The sequence below is a fragment of the Canis lupus genome, chromosome 31, assembly GCF_048164855.1.
Source record: "Canis lupus baileyi chromosome 31, mCanLup2.hap1, whole genome shotgun sequence".
In the NCBI taxonomy this organism is placed as follows: domain Eukaryota; kingdom Metazoa; phylum Chordata; class Mammalia; order Carnivora; family Canidae; genus Canis; species Canis lupus.
The window spans coordinates 17188891-17211040 of NC_132868.1; the positions used below are offsets into that span (position 1 = coordinate 17188891).

General features: G+C 38.9%; 1 long non-coding RNA gene across 3 annotated transcripts; it reads left to right on the plus strand.

Annotated features, from left to right (window-relative positions):
* The first annotated feature begins 261 nt into the window (after positions 1–261).
* On the plus strand, positions 262–21772 carry LOC140622061 (uncharacterized). Of its 3 annotated transcripts, none has more exons than XR_012021778.1 (5): positions 314–366; positions 17999–18110; positions 18858–19013; positions 20288–20415; positions 21163–21772. It is a non-coding gene; the product is annotated as an uncharacterized lncRNA (long non-coding RNA). The 3 variants fall into 3 exon arrangements; XR_012021776.1 differs by having other exon boundaries at positions 21272–21768; XR_012021777.1 differs by lacking the exon at positions 17999–18110 and having other exon boundaries at positions 262–366; positions 18766–19013; positions 21272–21768.
* Positions 21773–22150: the final 378 nt, after the last annotated feature.

Below are 22150 nucleotides of genomic sequence, written 5' to 3' on the forward strand. Positions count from 1 at the left end.
TTATCAAAGCTCAACTTCTAATCTTGCTGTCACAACTTCGAAATTATTAAAAGCAGAACTGATGAAACAAAGTATGTCAGCAAAAACTTGAGATTTTTTAACAATGCTCTTGGAGCAAAGGAGACTCAGATGAGTAAAGCTCCCTAGAATATTCCAAGGAAAAACTCCTAAAAGTACAATCTCCTTTATAATGCCCTTGAACCTCTATTAAGTACAAGCAATGGCCTGAGCTTGGAATGTCCCAGGGTTCTGTGGAATGTTGGAGAATGAGCTGAAGCTCATGGGATTATGATACACCTTTGGATCCTTGTACAGAATATAGAGGAAATTCTCAAAAGAGGCAGCAGTTCTCTGGGCTCCCTGGGAGTAAGTATGCTTGGTACCAAGGGAGGTTGGCCTACTCCACCCACATTCCCTCAGGCTCTAAGAAGGTATATGTCGGGCCTGGGTGGTTCAGTCAGTTAAGTGTCTGACTCTTGGTTTCAACTCAGATCATGATCTCAGGGTCCTGAGATTGAGAATCGAGCTCTATGCTCAGCCTGGAGTCTACTTGTCCCTCTGCTCTTCTCCCGACTTTCTGTGTGTATCCAAAATAAATAAATAAAATCTTTTTAAAAAGGTACATAGAAAGCAACCTTATGTCCCTACATTGATCAGAGGGAGAAAGACTGAAAAATGGAGAAAAATAATGTCAAAGAAAAGTCAAAGTAAATTAAGAACTAGACTGAGCTTGACACTTGAAGCTTGAGTAATTTGAAAAGAAATTATATGACAACTTTGTAATAATACTACAGAAAAAGAATTTTCAAAAGTATCAGGTATCCCAGGGAGTAAAAGCCTGATGAAGAACTCAGAAAATATTATCAAAGTACAAGATACCCAAGACAGCTTTATCTACAAAAGAACTTAAAAGAATATCTATTCAAAGGTGGAATGGTACAACGTAATTAAACACAGAGAAGTACTAGATGAACAGATTAAGAAGCAAATAACAACTTTGAAGCTCTAATAAATTAAAAACAATAAGCTTATGGCAAAATATATCAAATTAATGTAAAGAAGAAGGGCTTGGGATGTTACATATAAAGGAAATATATGTATATGTTATACTATATAAAATACGTATTTTTTAAATGTAAAAGGAAAAAGACAAGCTATTAAAGCAATTACAAAGAAACCGTTAGATGTGAAGGAGAGATAAAACCTTTGCCACATAATGATAATTGGTGCCCTTCTATCAGAGAACTTAACCAAAAGAACAGAAACAAGTCAGCAATATGTAGGAATACTAACATGAAAGAATGAAATATGAAGATCAAAAGGACATATCATATTCCAGGAAAAATTGACACAAAACCATCTACATAAAGACAAATCCTGATTAAGTTATTGAACTTTAAGGATAAAGAAAGAATCCTTATCACAGAAAAATTAAGTCACCTCTAAGAAGAAAAATACCAACCTATCCTCTGACATCTATGCAACATCATCCAATGACTGAATTCAAAATTTTTCCCCTAAAAAGTAGAAGGGAAAAAATATCTGTGATCAAGAATATTATATCCATCATGTTGCCATTCAAAGAGAAAGGCAATAGATCAAATATATTTAAATTTTAAAGAACTTAGGAAATAAAATACTTACAATACTATGTGAAACCTAAATGAAGAAATCATTACATAAGATATGGTAAAGGGATTTATGGTGACATTTTAACCCATTTAAATATATACCAAAAACTATTCCTTGGGAAAAAGCTGGCTACAGAATAAAATGTATTCTGTACATTTTACAGAGCTCACTGAGAGAAAAACTACTAAAAAAAAATTAGTAAGAACATAAAAATGCTGAACAACACTATTACCTGCTTTGACCTAATGACATTTATGGAACAGCCCCAAATTTCAGAATATATACTCTTTTCAAGTACACATAGAATATTTACCAAATAATCTCTATATGCTGAAACATAACATAACTAAAATTAATAGCACAGGAAACAACAGGTGTTGTTGAGGATGTGGAGAAAAGGGAGCCCTCTTGCCCTGTTGGTGGGAATGCAAACTGGTGCAGTCACTCTGGAGAACAGTTTGGGCACTTGTTGCGATGAGCACTGGGTTTTGTATGTAAATGTTGAATTATTGAACTCTACTCCAGAAACCAATATTGCACTGCATGTTAACTAACAAAATTTAAATTTAAAAAAGTAAATTGAAGGATTAAAAAATATATCTTACTACTATTGATTTCTAACTTCTTTTATGGTTAGAGGATATGCCCTGTAAAGTTTTAAACTTTTGAAATGTATTGAGACATGTTATGTTTCAGCATATAGAGATTATTTTGGTAAATATTCTATGTGTACTTGAAAAGAGTATATATTCTGAAATTTGGGGCTGTTCCATAAATGTCATTAGGTCAAAGCAGGTAATAGTGTTGTTCAGCATTTTTATGTTCTTACTAATTTTTTATACCTCAGCCTAACTTGGTTAAATCTGCAAAAAAAAAACCTCAGCCTAACTTGGTTAAATCTGCAAAATCTTATTTCCAAATAAAGTCACATTCTTAGGTACTGGGGGTTAGAACTTCAACATTTCTTTGCAGGGTGGTGAGGGAGAAACAATTTAATCCATATAAGTGCAAACTGCAATGAAAAAATAAGTAAATGGTGGATGAAATAAAATTCTTCTTTGTAATAGAAAGCTAACTAATATAGAAGAAATGATAAAAATAGAAAATCATCAACAGATGCTAAAACTAATGGGCAAAATTTTGATGCCCTGGGATATTAAATAGTGTGAGAATATCTCTGATTACTTCACTCACAATTAAAAAGAGAGAAATTCCTTACAGAAGACAAATCTGGTGGATACCACTTTAATCATGTGATCAACATTATCATTACCAAAGTTGGGACAAACAGACAACTTGTGCCTCCTAATATAATGCACTGAGAAAGCACATAACCTCAGTGGTATTCTTAGCAGAAACACATAACCTGAAACAAATCATTAAAAAACATTAGACAGATCCAAATAGAGGGACATTCTACAATATAACTGGCCTAAACACAAAAATGTCAAAATCAAGAAAAACAAAACGCTGAAGAATTGCTTCAGATTAAAGGAGACTAAAGAGACATGATAGCCTAATAATGCATGATCCTAGATTAGATCCTATACTAGGAAAAAGATCTGTAAAAAAGAGTATTGGAATACCTGACAAAATTTGAATATGAACTGCGTGAGTAGATAATAGTGTAACATCCATGTTAAATTTCCTCCTTTTGAAAATAGCACTGCGATTATTTAAGAAAATGTTCTTGTCTCCAGAAGTACATATTTAATTATGTATTAAATATAGTTTAGAAAAAATAATGTGAATGTGTGTAAATTATAAAAAGAATAAAAATGAGGCAAAGTATAAAAATTTGATACAGCGTATATAGGAATGTGTCTCACTGTTCTTACACTATTGGAATAAGTTTCAGATTATATTAAAATTAAAATCAGAACAAAAAAATGACTTTGAAGGAAAGAGAGGAAGGGACGATAAGAGTACCTAAGTACTATGAAGTACTTAAGCCTATGAAGGCTTCCTTCTTCATAGCAGGAACTCAGTAAGCACTGTAGAAAATGGAACCTTTCAGTTTTAAAATGTGATGCTTCAAATGTCTTCTTGGCTTTCAAAATCTTTAAGTTTAGGATTTTTAAGGGAGTAATATTTCTTGAGAAGAAAAACATTTGTCAAAAATTCAAAAATCCTGCGTCTCAATTTCTAGTAAATTAGAACAAAATTCAATATATTTTAATAGCTGATAGGATGATTTCACTCTTATAAAATTGTCTATCTTTCTATTTATCTATCTACCTACTTACCTACCTACCTACCTATCTGCTTATTCCCTATCAATTCATATGTCAATCTCTATTGATGTATATAGGGTTAACTGAAGTAACGTTCACCAAATTTTATACTAGGTTATTTATAAGTAATTTTTTTCTATCTTCATACTTTTTGTGCTACTAGAAATTTTGATAATAAACATGTATTATTTTTATAAAAAACAAAGCACATGCTCTAACATATATAATGGCATTTACATTACATTTACATTTTGATTCCCAAAACATAATGATATTAATTTTAATTTGATAAAATATTAACATGCTAAAGTCATTTCCAGTTCTATAAACAAACTAAAAAACCAACACAAAGTATCTGCTCCACATTTCAAAAGTAATGAGTTCAATCATGTTAAGGTTATAATTTTGTTAGTCTGTTAATTTTTTTCCTCTCAATGCAACTAGAAATTAAATCTTTGTCAGTCTTAACAATTAGTGTTCTTATCTTTTTTCTGAAATAAAGATGACATTAGATCAAAATCTTTTCATTTTTCTTCTTTTAAAAAATTCACAGTAATAGCCTAGTCGTGACAAGCATATGATAATATCATCTGCAGAGAAAAATAAAATTCCGTGACTCCACAACCATCCCTACCAACTACCCCATTGGGTATATGGTTAAATTAAAAGTCCTCTCACATTTATCCTGATGCTTCCTTTATTTGAATTTTCTCCCACAATCCCAGCTTCTCTCAGAACATTTTCTTCATTCCTATACCATATTCCTTGTTTGCCAGAAATGTCTTAAAGTCTCAAGATTCTCCTCCAAGACCTGGAGTCTTAAAGTTGAGAAATTAGACTGCAGAGGAATGATGTCATAGATTATATTTCTGCTTGTCAATATTTACTGCCCCTTCTGTAGAATTTACTTAGCCGCTGAGTTCAGGCATGCCCATGTGACCTGCTCTGGTTGACAAAATGGGGGAAGTGATATATGTCACTTCCAGGAAGAAAAGCCAGGGCATGCGTCTGCCACAATGACCAACAATGTTCAAGGTAGAAAAGATAATCAATTCAGTCTGGGTCCCTCAGTGAAGATGTGGAGTGTAGCTGAAGCCAGCTCAAAACAGACATGTGAGGTAAGCAAAAAACCATCCTTAGGAACCACTGAAATATGGAGATTGTTGTTGCCACAGTATAACCAAGCCCACACTGATTAATACACATGGGTATCACCCTTTAGAAGTTGTAGTTTCCTTCTACATCCAACTAGTATAGCCAATGCACTCTCACCAGACTCTAAGTTCCTTGGGATGAGGCACCTTATCATAATCAATCTATATCCCCGGAAAATTAGGATGAGTTCCAATACAGGAAGACCTGCTCTTCTGGTTATCCAGGAGAAGTCTGCCTACTAACCCAACAGATACAATGGATGTATGCAACCCCAGTTTTGCCTTCCATAAAATGAATATCACATGTCATCAGGAGCTCAGTACTACTAGACAAATCAAAGAGGTTAGAATGCTTATTTATTGGTTATAGTCTCTCTTCCTAACCACCAATTATTACTTTTATGTCCAATTCAAGAAACAATTGAATGTTTGCTATATACCAAGCCCTGTGTAAGACACTTAGACTAGAGAGAGAACTCTGAATCCTCTCCCAGAAGGACCTCCCAGGCTGGTGAGTGAGATAAATAAGTAAAATATGACTTGTCCCGACTAGGTCAGAGCCTTGAATGGCTCCCTTGCTTTCCATAGAGGCTGCAGATACCCTTTAATAAACAGGTGTATTATCATTAATAAGTAGCTGTATTTATAGTCCAGGACTGGGGACTAAGCAAAGCCTGCAAAAGTCACTCCTTCAAGAGAGTCACCTGGAGTGCTCAGTGAATCCAACAGTTTGGGCAGTTTTCTTACAGTCAACGGCCATGGTATTTCTATTCCCTCTGCAATTGCTCTCTCATTCATCCCCTCCACCTTGTCCCACTGATAACTGTCTTATTTCGTGACTTCATAATCTTGTATCTTCATCACCTTAGTCCTTTCATGGAAATTTACATTCCTGTTTTGATTCAGCTCCCAGGATTCTGTTTCTAGGGAAGAAGATCCATACCTGATTGTCTCTGTATCTGTGACAAAGCCTATGCCAGATCGTTATGTCCTGTAAACATTCCATAAACTCTTCTTAAATGAAATCTGAATCATTACATGATACATTCACCTTTGACAATCAATATTGATTATGGAGCTGATCAAAAGGAATGATTCAGTCTAATTTGAGTCATCTGGAAACTTTACAATGACCCCAAATATGAGAACTACCACATGTACTACCGGGCCATAAAATTCAGCAAGCAAAAATCATCCAAGCTGCCCCATGAGTCATAATTCAGTTCATCAGAAGGATTGTGTATTTTTCTTCTGTAGTTTCTAAATTTCATTCCTGGATACCAGATTACCAGTTCCCTTTTGAAGTAACTTCTAATGTCTTCTCACATGATACGCATTACACCACCACTGACCTACCCCACCCTATGACACTACCTTCTGAATCTTTCCTAGAGCCTGATGATGAAATACACCATGCACCCATATTTTATTTCTGCCATGTTCCAAGTCTGGTTTTCACTTCCTGATAATATTCACCGGTCTTTAGCTTTAATTGTTTAACACTGATTTGTGTCCCTTTAAAATCTCATGGGCAAATATAGTGCTTAATGATATAGAACATAGGATCCTCAAATCAAATTTAAAGATGTTTGATCAGAATTAAGACAATACTTATTCTTTTACTAATATTTTTATTTGTAAGAATAATACATGATGACATGAACATAAAATTTCATAAGTATATCAGGTAATAGTAAATGTCTATTTTCACTTCCCCTTTACCCAATCCTATACCTTCCCCAGAGATAACTACTGATAACAGTTTACTATATAGTCTCCCAAACACTATTCTATATGCTGATGTGTCATAACATATACCTATATATATATATATATAATATATATAGTTGTTTTATATAAATGTAGTAGAATTATAGATTATTAATTAATCCATTTAATGAGTTACATTGACCTTCCCCCTCCCCCAACTATTTGCCCTGTACTGTTATAGACACTGAGACATAACAACTAACATAAAAGTGTCCCTGGCTTCAAGGACCATACCATAGTTACATCTTAGTGGAGGAGGTTACACTCTGTTCAGTATACATACATACATACACATATTGTGTGTAAATGGTTTACCAAAATGAAATCATACTATTATCTTAAAGTTCTGTATATTAGAAGTCTGATGTGGACCTCATTGAGATAAGATCAAGATGTTGGCAAGACTGCTTTCCTTTCTAGAAGCATTAGGCATGAATTCATTTTTCTGCCTTTTCCAACTTCTAGAGCCTGGTTAATTCCTAGGACTGTAGCTCCCTACTACCACCTTCAACGCCAGCAAATGATAATGGATTTGGCAAACATTTCTTAAATATAACACAAAAGGACAAACTATAAATCAATAAAGTTGATTTCATCAAAATTTAAAACTTCTGCTCTTCAAAAAGATGCTATTATAAAAGGAGAAAAAGAAAAAGGAGGAGATGATTATGATAAGCAACAGACTAGAAAAAAATATTTGCAGAACATATTTCCTGCAGATGACTTGTACCTAGAATATATAAAGGGTTCTTACAAATTAATAATAAGAATGCAAATGACTGAATAAAACCATAGACCATCACCAAAGAAGATATATGGATGGCAAATTAGCATCTGGAAAGATGCTCAACATCATTAGTCATTAGAGAAAAGAAAATTAAAATGGCAATGAGATACCACTGCACAACCATTAAGATAATAAAAATTTGACAGACTGAGTATTAGAGAGGATGTAGTTCAACTCTCACTGGGGAATATAAAATGTTAACAAGCACTTTGGAAAACTATTCAACCATTTTTAAAAGCATAGAGACACATAATTCTAACAGCCAAGACATTTGAAAACAAATGTAAATATCCATGAACAATTTCCAGTGAATGGAAAATAAGGTGTGGTATATCCATTCAATGCAATACTACTCAGCAATAAATAGGCATATTGACACACACAGCAACATAAATGAACCTCAAAATAATAATGCTGAGTGGAAGAAGCCAGACAAAAAAAAAGAAAACTATTTGATTCCATTTAAATAAAAGCCTAGAAAATTGAATAGAGACATAAGCAGATCAGTAGTTGCTTGGGGACAGTGCAGGGATGGGATGGGAGAGGTGTAAGGAATTATAGGAAAGTATAATTATAGGAAAGTACAAATTATAGGAAAGTACAATTATACTTGTATAATTGTATACTTGTTCCTACAATTATAGGAAGTACAAATTATAGGAAAGTACTCTAGAAGTAATAGCAATGTTTATTAGCTTGGTTATGGTGATAGTTTTCACACACACAAAGACACACACACAGAAAGACATGTGAAGTTTGTTGTATGTCAATTATACTTCAATAAAACTATAAAAAAGAGGGTGGGAGAACTGTTCACTCATCAAATGAACAAAGCTAGGAATCCAGTAGTGAAGACAGTATAAACTTACGAACTTCACGCAATGTTAGTTGGAGCTTAAATTTCACAGTATCTATCAACTAAAATGCACAATCTAGGGCACCTGGCTGGCTAGAGCATGTAACTCTTAATCTTGGAGTTATAAGTTCAAGCCCCATGTTGGATGTAGAGATTATTTAAAAATAAAATCTCATCGAAAGATGAATGGATAAAGAAGCTGTGGTCTATATATACAATGGAATATTACTCAGCCGTTAGAAATGACAAATACCCACCATTTGCTTCAACGTGGACAGAACTGGAGGGTATTCTTTTTTTTTTTATTTCATTTATTTATTCATGAGAAACACAGAGAGAGAGAGAGGCAGAGACACAGGCAGAGGGAGAAGCAGGCTCCACGCAGGGAGCCCGACGGGGGACTCCATCTGGGGTCTCCAGGATCACAAACTGGGCCGAAGGCAGGCGCCAAACTGCTGAGCCACCAGGGCTGCCCTGGAGGGTATTATTCTGAGTGAAGTAAGTCAATCGGAGAAGGACAAACATTATATGGTTTCATTCATATGGGGAATATAAGAAATAGTGAAAGGGAAAAAAAAATAAAGAAATAGTGAAAGGGATTATAGGGGAAAGGAGAGAAAATGAGTGGGAAGTAGCAGAGAGGGAAACAGAACATGAGAGACTCCTAACTCTGGGAAACGAACAAAGGATAGTGGAAGGGGAGGTGGGCGGGGGGGCTGGGGTGACTGGGTGATGGGCACTGAAGGGGGCACTTGATGGGATGAGCACTGTTATGCTATATGTTGGCAAATCGAACTTCAATAAAAAGATATACAAAAAAATAAAAATAAAATCTTAAAAAATGCATAATCTCTTTTTTAAAAGATTTTATTTATTTACTTATTTGAGAGAGGCGGGGGAGAGTGTGGGGAGGGGAGAATCAGACTCCCCGCTGAGCAGGGATTCTGAGTGAGGCTTGATCCCAGGTCCCTGAAATCATGACCTGAACCAAAAGCAGATGCTTAACTAACTGAGCTACTAGGCACCTTGCATAATCTCTCTAACCAGTAATTTCACTTTAAAAACTGAACCTTATAGAAATATTTGCTTGTGGATACATATATAAACATTGTTTATAATCACATAATAAATTCATATTAAATGTCCATTAATAGAGGAATGGTTAAATAAATTATCAATATTATGGAATATAATTCCTTTTAAAAACAAATATTGTGGGATGCTTGGGTGGCTCAGCAGTTGAGCATCTGCCTTCTGCTCAGGGTGTGATCCCAGAGTTCCAGGATGGAGTCCCACACCTGGCTTCCTGTGTGGAGCCTGCTTCTCCCTCTGCCTATGGCTCTGTCTCTCTCTTTCTGTGTGTCTCTCATGAATAAGTAAAATCTTTAAAAAACAAATATTGTTTTATTTTACTGTATACCTTTTTTATATTTATATAGTAAATATATAAATGTATTTATATTAGAGAGAGAGAGCATGCACTCAAGTGAGGAAAGAGGCAGAAGGCAAGAGAAAGAGAGAATCTCAAGCAGACTCCATGCTTAGTGGGGAGTCTGACATGGGGCGCAACCCCACGACTCTGGGATCATGACCTGAGCTGAAACCAAGAGTTTCAATCAGTTGAGCACCCAGATGCCCCTATAAACATCTTTTTAAATTTTTGTTGTTACAGGCATTGCATAACATAGTTGGTTTTGTACCCAAGTTAGATTTGTATAACAGGTGATATATATACGTGGGATTGAATTTTATTTATTTGACAGATGTAAGTCACTCAGAGGAGCTTATTTTGATTTATTGGGTACATAATAATATGCCTTTCAAAAGAAAAACATGTTCATATATATTTGCTTGACAGGTTGAAGTGCTGCAGAACTAGCACTTTGTTCTTTCAGAGAGATATATTTTAGATATTATTAGATTTTTTAGAGAGATATATATATAATTTTCTGAATGTGTTTCTGGCCTAATCATCTAGGTAAATCCAAAAAAGTTATTCTAGGTCCTCAAATAACTATTACTCATTTTATAAGTTTTCATTAAAGTAAAATATAAACATCACCTATACTTCCATACTTCATCTATAAACTAGTAATTGGAGTACAGATATATGGAAATTATTTACACTCAGGTACTCACATCTACTCTCAAAGAGCCAAACAATAGATAGGACATCAGAGTGGAATTTCCTTTTTGATTTTAAGGCTTCTATTACCCTTCTTTTCCCATATCAGTGCTTTACACTGCGTCTCAAGCAAGGACTCTTGTAAATTTGTTTTCCTTGGTTTATATTACCACCAGATTTTGCATTTTTATGGGCCTTAAGGTATTCAGTTATGAGGACATTATTCCCCAGGAAGGGTCAAGGGGACTCGAAATGAAATGCCTCAGGGAAGTGGTGGTGAATATCTGTAGAATATGACTGCAAGGGAACATGCCCCTTGAGAAGGAAAGGCAATCTGCCTTCTTCAGGCTCTGCTGGGATTTAGCTTCAAACTGCTTCCTCTGATGCCTTGCTTCTCCGGACTGTGGGAAGCAGCTGGCCCTGGAGAATATGAAGCAAGACCTAGTGGTTTAGGCCAGCATCAGGGAGAAAGTAAGGCCTTGACAAGCCAAAGTCATCCATGCAGTGATTCAAGCAGATGTCCAGAGTCTCAGAAGCTTGAAGCAAAGATGAAAAGCCAGAAGATTCCAATGAGAAATGGGAGGGCAATGCTCTTGTAACTCAGCTTTGTGGATTCAAGAGTGAGACCTCATAATTCTCTTAGCCACACACAGCAAGACAGGGCAGAGCAAAAGCTGAGAAAACCAGCTCCAAAGGTATTGGTAGATGAAGATCAGGGACATGAGTGTTAACAGGTGCAAGATGAGACTCTTCTCCAGTCTAGCGAGGGATGCTGGACTTTATCCATTCAACAAATATTTACTGAGCACCTTTTACATGCCAGGCATTATTCTAGGAACAGGGGATTCAGTTGTCAACCAAACAAAAGGCTCTGCCTTCATTGAGCCTATCCTCAAGAAGTAAGCGATCCAAAAATATTTTTTTAGGAAGTCAAGGAGTGATATATGCTAGAGAGGGAATGATACAGGATGATTTGACTGAGAGTGACTTCAGATGAAGTCCAGGAAAGGTCTTTCTGAAACGGTACTTGAGCTGCCACCTGAAGTGTGAGGCAGACACAATCATGCAAAGATATGAGGAAGAGTATAATAGGCAGAGGGAGCAATAAACGCCAAGGGCTCTGCTGTGGGAATTCCAAGGAATAGAGGAAAGTGTGAAATGATATCAGAAGGTGAGAAGGGGTTAGATCATGTGAGCCAGTGGGCCATATGAAGTTAGATATCATTTTAAGCACAGTCAACACCATAGGAGTTTTTAAACTGGGAAATGATACAATCTTGAATTTTGTTATTGAAAGGGCATTCCTCTTGCTCTATTAAGAATAGACCAGGGGGCTGGAGCAGAAGCAGGGAGGATTAGTTAGGAAGGTATGGCCATAGTTTGTAGCTTAAAGCTAGAGGAAAGCTATCATGCTGGAAATATGTCTTGAATACAGGAAGCTCCAGGACTCACTGATGGATTGGATGTGGAGATAAGGAAAAGAGAATAGCCAAGGATGATTCCTAAGTTTTTAGCCTTGGCAACTGGATGCAGCTATTTAACTTAGAGGAGGGAAAGAGCAAGCCAGGCTTCAGGAAAGAAATCCCAAATTTTAAGCCCTGGTAAGTCAAAGATGCCTTATTATACCCAAAATTGCTGATTAGGCATTTGGCTATGAGTCTAGAGCTTAGGAAAAAAAGGTCAAGACTAGGAAATACTACATGGAGAGATATCAGCATGTCCAGGTGGGTTTTGGAACCATGGAGCCAAGTAGGAGGGGCACCTAAGCAGAGGAGAGAAGGAAAGAAAGGAGCAGGAAAAGAAATAAGGCTGGCCCAGCACTGGTCTCAGTCTCCCCAACTCTTAGAGGCTAGGAAGAGAGGGCAAAGAAACAGCTAGTGAGAGAGGAGAAAAATGAAGTGATTTTGGTGTGAAGGAAGCTAAAAAGTGACTATAGCAGGGATCCACAAGAGCCATCTGGGCAGAATGTGTCTTGGCCCTGTGTCTTGGGCCAATGCAAGAGCCTCCCTGAAGGGAGACCACACAACTGAATTTCCTGAATGTAGTTGATGAGACAGATGTATGAAGCCCAGGACGTGCCCTTAGAGAAGCAGTTCCTGGATCTCTGGCAGCCAAGAAGTCAGTGAAAAACAAAAACCCAGAGGTCTGCATCAAAACATCTAGATAATTCAGTTCTGACCAATAGAACTTTAATAGAATTGCTGCATGAGCAAGTTGGGGAGGATTGCTTACATGCATTCAGCTTTTGTGGCATCAGCTTAGGGACTGGGCTGGGTTTGAGCCCACATTTCCCCATTAGTGGTAGAGACTGGGGGGCAGAGGTATCAATGACAGCTAATCTGATTGACAAAAATTAGGGAAAACAGCAATAGGAGAAATGAGATAGGGGATGACAGAGGGGAGTCAGAAGGTCCACACCCTAACCAAGAGAAACCAAGGGTTTTACACGATGTAAAGAGGATAGACAGGTGGGCAAGCACCAGGTAGTGCTCAGGCATAAAGGCCAGTCTGATACTGGTCTCCACCCAGTTGTCGTTACTTAGAGTACTAGGCTAGCCCAAGAAGGGAAAGGCAGCCCGCAGTTATAGCCGGGAAGGAAGATACTACAGTGGCAGAGGTAAAATACATAGCATGGTGCCGGCCACAAGGCAGGGCTGCAGTTCACAACAGCACATTCATTATCGTTGTTTTAACCAGAGCAAGGTCCCACTCTATAATGGGGTAACCACAGATCTTCACACTGACTGGTTTCCACATTCAAAGCCTACAAGGGAATGGCCTGCCTGGGACTTTGACCCCCAAATTACTGTCTGTAGAGAAAAACCTTTGAAATGGTATTGCAAACTGAAATTTTCAAATTTCACATTTCTGCTGGGTTTTTGTGTGCTAAGAATACAACTAGAGGATGTCCATGCTCTCTTCAAAAGTCAGGATGCTCTTCCTCTGTGTATACCTTCAACTCTGAGTCCAGCACCTAACAACGTTGCTAGGAAAGAAGATTAAATCAAAAAGCGAAGGTGAGCCTTGGGGATTATCCATGGATTGCATTCATGCAGGCTCTATTTCCTCCCATTAATATCAGGGAGAGACGCCTGCTCAATATGTTGTGTTTATGTTATAAAAGCCCTCTAATGGGCCAAGGAAAGAAACCCAGAACTTGGCTGCTGTGGAATTTAATACACTTTTTTGTTCCCTTAGCGTGAACCCCAGCTGCACACTAAAAGAATTTTATTACTTTTGAAAGAATATTTGTTTTAAAAGAATACTTAACCAGAGTCTATGTTAAAAGAATACCTAACCAGAGTGAGCCACTGAGTTTTTCTTTGCCCGGCCTCAAAAGTCCTTCCCTCCCCTCTCAAAGACTCACCTTCTCCGTTTAATACAGACGATGTAGATGTCTAACCAAAAGCAGATTTCTAAGTTCCTCCAAGGACTAGCAAAGCCTAGTTAATTTTGAGAATCTTTTGGGAAACAAACTTCTCTGTGACAGAACTTTCAGCCTGACATGTTGCCCAGGATTTCAGCCTGACACATCGCTCAAGGCTTGAACTTGCTGCAGACTTGTCCTCTCTCCTCTCCTTGCGGCTATCAAAACTCCAAGGTCATTTAGTTCAATGCATTAACCCATTGGCCAAGCTGAGCCAAGCGAGCCAATGGCAAAACCCAGGTGAGCTGCATGTTAGGAGGTAGATGCTGATGGAGTCAAAGACCACGCATCTGAATGACTATATTTGTCCAGAAAGATCTCTGTGGCTGCCTCACTTGCCAGAGAGAAGTGCAAAGGATATGGAAAGAACCAAGGGGCATGTGCCATGGATAGCTATACTACACCTACCTAGCAAATGCACATTATCTTGGTAAGGGGGCAATTTCAGAAAGTTTCAAAGCTAGCATTTAGCCTTTTTTCTAAATCCTGCCGATGGTGAACAGGGTTGCAGGAAATCCTAAAACAGCCACTGTTTCCTTTATATTGGCATTAACAGGCAACATGAAGGGTTTAAGAAAAACTTTGTTGGAAAATTTCCACTTTGAACAGCAAGGGATTAGGTGTCTATTCCAATTTCGCTCTCCCTCCCTCCCTTTCTGAGAGGGGAGTTCACTCTTAAGTTGAAAAGCAAACAGCCACAAAAGCATTTCTAGGTACAAAGCCACTGGGTATGTTCCGGCCTTTAGGTAGTCTCACAGGTTTCTGACCACAGCCGGCTTTATGTTCCGAGCATCAATCCACACTCAGAATTGTTACCATACACCTGTGTGTCATTCGGAGGTTCACCTAGCTCAAGCAAATTATATTTTAAAACTACACTGATAAAAAAAAAAAAAAAAAGTTCAGGGAAAGGGATTTCCTAGCTCTCAAATAAAAATGTGCAGTGGAGCGCTTACTAAGTAAACAGAAAACATGGGCAGCTGAGAAATCAATTTAGCTGAACAAACAATGTTCCATGTAATGAACTACTAATTATCCTTTTATGCCATGTCAGTCTGAGTGATTACAGAGCTGTGCAGTTTAATTTGACGTTTGAGCATTGCCTTGCTCCATTAGCTTCATATAAAGCTACAACACATTCAAAAAAGGGAGGGGGGCTCTGTATTTATCTGGAACTAAGTAAGCACCTGTATTAATAATAAGGAGAGCATCTCAGAATCTTTTTAAAACTATGTTCTTAGCATGAAGATAAATAAAGCAATGAGAACCTAAGGGAGTGAGATCAAATCTGATGCCTTCTGGTCAGTGGGTGAAACACCTTGCAGCAGTGACGTGTGCCAGGTTCTTCACAGTGACTCTAGCTACAGAAAACACCCCACCTTCATGCTCACACCTACCTGGCTCTCCAGCTCTCTCTCTCTCACACACACACACACACACACACTGATCTGCTGTAGGATTGCATCGCTGGACCAGCGTGGGGCCACAGAGTGGGGGTGGAATGAGGGAGGCTCAATTTCAAACCAGACTCATTAAATAGTATGAACCCTAAAAAATTAAAAAAAATAACCCTGTGTTGTAGTGAGACTCTGGTTGAGGGGGAACATACATTAGAACCCTCCACTTCACCTGCTCTTCACATTGTATCCCATAGTGAGTGACATGGCTGAGGGAAGAAATGGTGAGCTGGAAATTTTTTTAAGCCCATCCAATTCAACAAATTCATGTTGAGCTCCTGCCATGCACCTGTGCTAAGTGTTGTGGTAGATGGAGACAGAAATAAAGATACAGTGCTTATCCTTCAAGGACTGGGCAGCCATCTTCTGTTTCTTCAATTTGCTGAGCAAGAAGAACTGGCCCTTGCAAGACAGTGGTTCTCAGTCCAGGGAATCACCTGGAAACCTTAAAAAAAATAGCATCTGGATCCCATCCCAAGAGATTTCTAATTTGATTGGTCTTTGATGCAATGGAAGAGTTATGATATTTAAAGCTCCTCAGGTGACTCTAATGAGAAGCCACTGTTCAACCTACTGCTGTGTTGACTACGTTTAATCTTCAAATTATGCCATTTACTCAGTCCACAAATACTTACTGAGTACTTGGAGGTACTCACATAGTGGGTGAAAGAGATGCACTAGTGATACAATGATCTCCAAGAGAGGGAACAATCACCCCCTTTTCAGAAAACATTACAGCTAGGATTGAAGAGCACCTTGCAAAGAAGGATCTCAATTAGTGCCCACAGTGACCCTGAGGTGAGGCATCCCTGTCCTATTTCACAGATGGGAAAATGAGGCCTAAGATTAAGTGGTTCACTCAAAATATTTAGAAAGTGACAAACTGTGAGTTAAGAGAATCATAGAATTTTAGAGACAGATGAGCTCTCAGTAGTGACCTACTTCAAACCCTTCATTTTTCTGTGAGTGCCCTGAGTTCCAGAGAAATTAAATGACTTGACTAGCCAATGGTCAAATGGCTTTTAAAACCGTAAGACTAGGGATCCCTGGGTGGCTCAGTGGTTTGGCTCCTGCCTTTGGCCCAGGGCGCGATCCTGGAGACCCGGGATCGAATCCCACGTCGGGCTCCCGGTGCATGGAGCCTGCTTCTCCCTCTGCCTGTGTCTCTGCCTCTTTCTCTCTCTCTGTGTGACTATCATAAAAAAAAAAAAGAAAAAAAAAAACTTAGAACCTGCTTCCTGATTCCCAGTCCAGTATCTTTATCTGTGTGATAGATTAGCACCTCCAAATAGTCAGCTCTAATCACTAGATAGCTAAAAGCAGGAAAGCAGGATATGAATGAAGTAGGGAATAGAGTTCCACAACTCACTTGTTTTAGCCTCATGTCAGACTGATGATTTCAGGCACAAAACCACTCCTTAGCACACAGTTTTCAAGCTAGTTGAGAAAAAAGTCAGTAGAATAATACAGCCAATTAGATCTATGAGAAAAATACTCTGCCAAGATTTTAAACCCCAAATCCTAGTGGCATAGCTGGGGCCTCCACCTTTTCCATGGCTGTGTCGAGGGTACTTAGGCAAATATGTTCTTTACTGCTAAGTCTGCAGTTCTCAGTGCTGGCTGCACACTAGAATCACCTGCTATGCTGTTGAAAAATTACCCATGTCTGAGTCACATTTCCAAAAATTCAGATTTCATTGGTCTGGGGTGAATTCTGGGCATCTTTTTTTTTTTTTTTTAAGAATTTGTTTATTTAAGAGAGAGAGAGAGAAGGGGGAGGAGCAGAGGCAGAGGGACAAGCAAACTCCACGCTGAACCTGGTGCCTGACACAACCCTGGGACCATGACCTGGGCCAAAAATCAAGAATCAGCCACCCAACTGACTGAACCACCCAGGCACCCCTGAGCATCAGTATTTTTAAAAGCTCCCAAGTGACTCTGATGTGTTGTGGGGTTACACCACTGACTCCAGGAATAGCTCTCAAATATAGTGGACTACCCACAGTCCTCTGGTGCTCTTCCTCACCCTGAGCAGATGAGAGTGAGGGGAGGTACAGTATCCTTCTCCATGCCTTCTCTCCCCTGATATCCATCAGTTTTCCTCTCAGGCCTCCCAACACTAATCGATTTCTCCCAAACAAGAGAATTTCAGGCCTCATCTTAAAACACAGCTTTTTTTTGTTTGTTTGTTTTACATCATACAAAATACTCCTATTCCTATTCCTCAAAACTGTAAGGTATGAAAACAAGGAAGGACTGAGAAACTGTTCCAGACCAGAGGAGATTATGGAAATATGACAAATAAATGGAATATAGTACCCCGATTAGATCCTGGAGCAGATTAAAAGACATGAATGGAAAAACTGGCGAAATCCAAACAAAGTCTAGAGTTAATAGTAGTGAATCAGTATTGGTGTCTTATTTTTGACAAAGGGAACATGATACTGTAAGATCATAACATTAGGGAAGGTTGAGACTGCTTGAGGGATTTTTTTTTAAAGATGTATTTATTTATTTATTTATTTATTTATTTATTTATTTATTTATTCATGATAGACATAGAGAGAGAGAGAGGCAGAGAAACAGGCAGAGGGAGAAGCAGACTTCATGCCGGGAGCCCGACGTGGGACTCGATCCCAGGACTCCAGGATCGCGCCCTGGGCCAAAGGCAGGTGCCAAACCGCTGAGCCACCCAGGGATCCCAGCTTGAGGGATTTTAAGGGAACTCTCTGTACTATCTCTGGAATTTCACTGTAAATCTAAAACTGTGTCAAAATTTAAAGTTTATTAACATAAAAAGAGGGCTTTTTAGGTGCCCTGAGAGTTCAAGAGATTGCTTACCTCATGTAGTTTTAATGATGATACCACTGACCCTCCCCTCTCAAAGTTTTATTTCTTTTCAGCAAATTACCTGTACCTAAAGATTTTGTCCTTAACTATGTCGTCCTTAAATATTTCCATAGATCTAGGATGCAGCCTTGAGTTCTCTGCAGACATTGGAAGTTATCACTAACAATTCTGTCAGTGTTGTATATTAATCATATGGAAAAGACAGAGAATTATGGTGTTAGAACACAACAAATCTCAGCTCTAACGAATATAGCCTGGCTGCCATGTTCTGAGACATGGAGCCACAGGGTTGAGCCAGCATAACAAAGTGTTCCCACTGTGTTGGCAGCACCATTTTTATTGTCATGTTCTTACCACACTCACATGCATATTTTATGATCTTACCGAATGCAATGTGTTCTCTACATAGTACATATGTAGTCTCCAAACACATTAAAAACAGCTGCTGCCCAAATCCCTGTCTGTTTTCCCAGCCTATATGCCAAATTCCCAGGCTTGTCTTCCAAGACTGTTCCACTTAAGGAAAAAATGAATGAACCATTAGCAAGTGGTATTTTGCTACCAGATCTCCAAGATGAGTACTCATTGAAGCTGAAAGAAGGCTAACTTTTACTTAGAGGAAAGGAAAGCTACCTTCACTTCCACTGAATCCAAGAAAGGCAAGATGGCGGAAGAGTAGGGGTCCTCACTTCTACTGAGTCCAAAGGCAAACCAGCTCATGGTGAGTGCAGTAGTTTTGTTTTTAAAACTATAAACCCGCTGATCTGAGGCCCACTAGAATCATACTGCCTTCATTCCCCAGGCAAAGAATGTTCTGGAGGCCTCCTAAACAGTGCCTCTGGGAAGTGAAACAAAAAAAAGGAAGTTAGGAAGTAAAATTGCTGAAGTGAGGCTTTAAAAAGAGGAAATTTTATCCAGGTGGATCTGTTCTTCTCTCCCCAAACCAGTGTAGGATACCTCAGCTTTGACCACCCTGCTAGGTAATGTTTTAAATCAGTCCTCTCCATCCGGACTGCTTCTTGACATTCCATGTGGCCAGGACAGGATTTCTGTTACATTGTGTTCCAATTTGAACCTAGAGGCTGGGTGGTTCTGTATTTGGCCCATGCTCAAACTCGTCTTAATACTCAGCTTCCCACATCCTTGTGTTGCTTCTGTGCCTATCTAATTCTCCACTAAATTATAAACCCCCGTGGAGGAGAGAAGTGGTCTTATTCATTTTGTGTGCCCTTTGCTATGCCTACTACAATGCCTATCAAAGAGCAAGTGTCTAACAAATGTTGCTGAACTATGTTTTGTAGATCTTTAAGTGGCAAGGCTTCCTACAGAGCCGGTTTATGACTACAGTCAGGGTCCCTCTGGTCGCACCAGTACAGGGGTTTGGAGCCTCTCAATTAGAACTCAGCTGGAGGAGCTATGTTTCTCTTGCCCACCCTGGACAGAATAAGGGTTGATCCACTAGAGCTTGAGGCAGTGCTAGAAACACCTCAGAATCATGTACCATGGTCACAAATTTTTCCTTATCTTTAAGCCAAAGGGAAGTTATGGTTGTGGATGTACTCCATCGTATGGAATCCATTTGCTGAAAAGTAATGGCTCCAGTATGTCTCATAAAGGAGACACACCATCCAAGGGCATGTCCTGAAGGCAAAGAGAAGACAAGCTCTTTGGGCAGGATGATATATGGGTGACTTGTGAGTAGGAGACAAGGATGGCACTGCCCATCACCAAATGTCTTACAGACAGCAAAGCACAGCAAAATCAGAAGGAAATTGGACAGACAGCTTCCAACCCGAGTCCAGAGGAGCAGATAGTTAAGAAAGACCTCTCTATTCATTCCACCCAACGCTGGCCCCAGCATGTTCCCGTTCTAGATCCTAGGGCTTTCACAAAAGCCATGCCCACGTGGTCCTTTCCCACAGAGCCACCCATTCACTCAATTTGTTTTCTTCCATACTTCTTTTGCTTTTAAAATATTTTGTTTCCTCCCACCAGGGCTTTACCTTGGGCTAAGCATTCAGGTGGCTTGTCGATCAACAATATGCATTTATATTCCTGGATCCTGAAGGTGGAAAAGTAGAGAGAGTAGAGAACCTTTAGTAACCACCTGGCCTCAAGAGAAGGTATTTATGAATGAATTGTACCATTCATACTGCCATGGTAAACCCCTTGCTACTAGATGTCTTTTATGTCACTAAACTAAAGTGGTATCGGATTCCTCCTTTTCCTTAAATCCCATAGCTTTCCCATTTGCAAGAACTCCCCTTGTGTTTTCTGTGTATATGTCTATCTTACTCAATTGATAAGGTCCTATGAGAGAAGACCCATGTCCCTAATGTGGGACATGTGCTGGGTCCCACAAAAGGGACAAGGGAGAGAAGAAAAAGTACCAAAGACACTTTGTGCTTTTATTCCAGGTTCATAACTTTGTAGATTTTTCATAAATCCTATTTACGATGTCTGTAAAATCATCTTGGCTATTCTGGCAACCAAAAATCTGAGTCATTTTACTCACTTTCATGTCTTAAGTTAAAATCCTTCTATTTTGGGCAGGGGGTGGGGGTGACTGGGTGACGGGCACTGAGGTGGGCACTTGACGAGATGAGCACTGGGTGTTATTCTGTACGTTGGCAAATTGAACACCAATAAAAAATACATTTATTAAAAAAAAATCCTTCTGTTTTTACAGGTGCAGACATGCATGTGTAATCTTCAGCCAAACTGGACAATTACCTTCTCTTCTAATTTGGCCCATCCTTTCTGGTCTTGTATTAATCAGATTTTTGCTGAGATTGTGCTGCATAGCAAACCACCCCCCAACCCCGAATCTCAGGGATTTATAATAACTGGCATTTATTTTGCACTGACAGGTTTGCATGTCTGCTGAAGTTTTCATGATGTCAGCTGGGCTCATCTGGGCCAGGCTGGAGTCACGCCAGGCCACTTTCAAGTTGGCTTTCATGTGCACTGTCATTCCAGGCCCCAGGCTAAAGAAGCAATCTGAGACATGCTCTTTCCAGATAGAAGCCTGGACTCACAAATAGCATGATGACACTTCCATCCATATTCCATTGGCTCAAGAAAGTCACAAGGCCAAGCCCAAAGTCACCGAGGATAGGGGAGTATGCTCCATGCAAGAAAGCGGTCTGGGGAATAAAATGAATACCTGCTGTTCAGTGACCTAATCTATCACAAGCCTCTACAGTTTTATTTTTACTATCTCATTTGGCTGAAATGCCTTTACTATCCACAAAGCTATTTTAATCTGGCCCAACCTTCAAGTCCCAGTTCAAATGTCACCCCTTCCATCACACTCCTCCTGGTGTCACTGGACAGATTTTTTTCCAAACACGGAACTCTGTATCCTCCAATAGCATTTATTACACAGAGCATCACATTGCAGTCATTTGTCTGTATGTGACATCTCCTATAAACTCCTGAGCACTTTAAAAAAAAGCGACTATGAAAAAATCATTTTTTCATTACCAACATCATCCAATGCCTGTGGCATGCTAGATGCTTAGTATATGCTGCATAAAGAAATGAAAACAAAAAAAAAAAAAGAAATGAAAACATATGCATCTGTGTGTACATGTGATTATGTATGTGTAGCTGCATAAAAAGGAAAATACAACATAATGATTAAGGGTTTCAAGCTCTGGCATCAGACAGGCTTCGGTTCAAATCCTGTCTCTCTCTCCTTGGCTATGTACCCTGTGGAAAGGGCTTAACCTCCCCTGTGCCTCAGTTTCCTCAAATATAAAATGGAGATTGTAATAATCCAAGTAGAGAGTTGAGTACCAGATAAGCCCTGAGTAAGGGCTGCTATTTTATTATTGCTGGATACACAACAGTAAA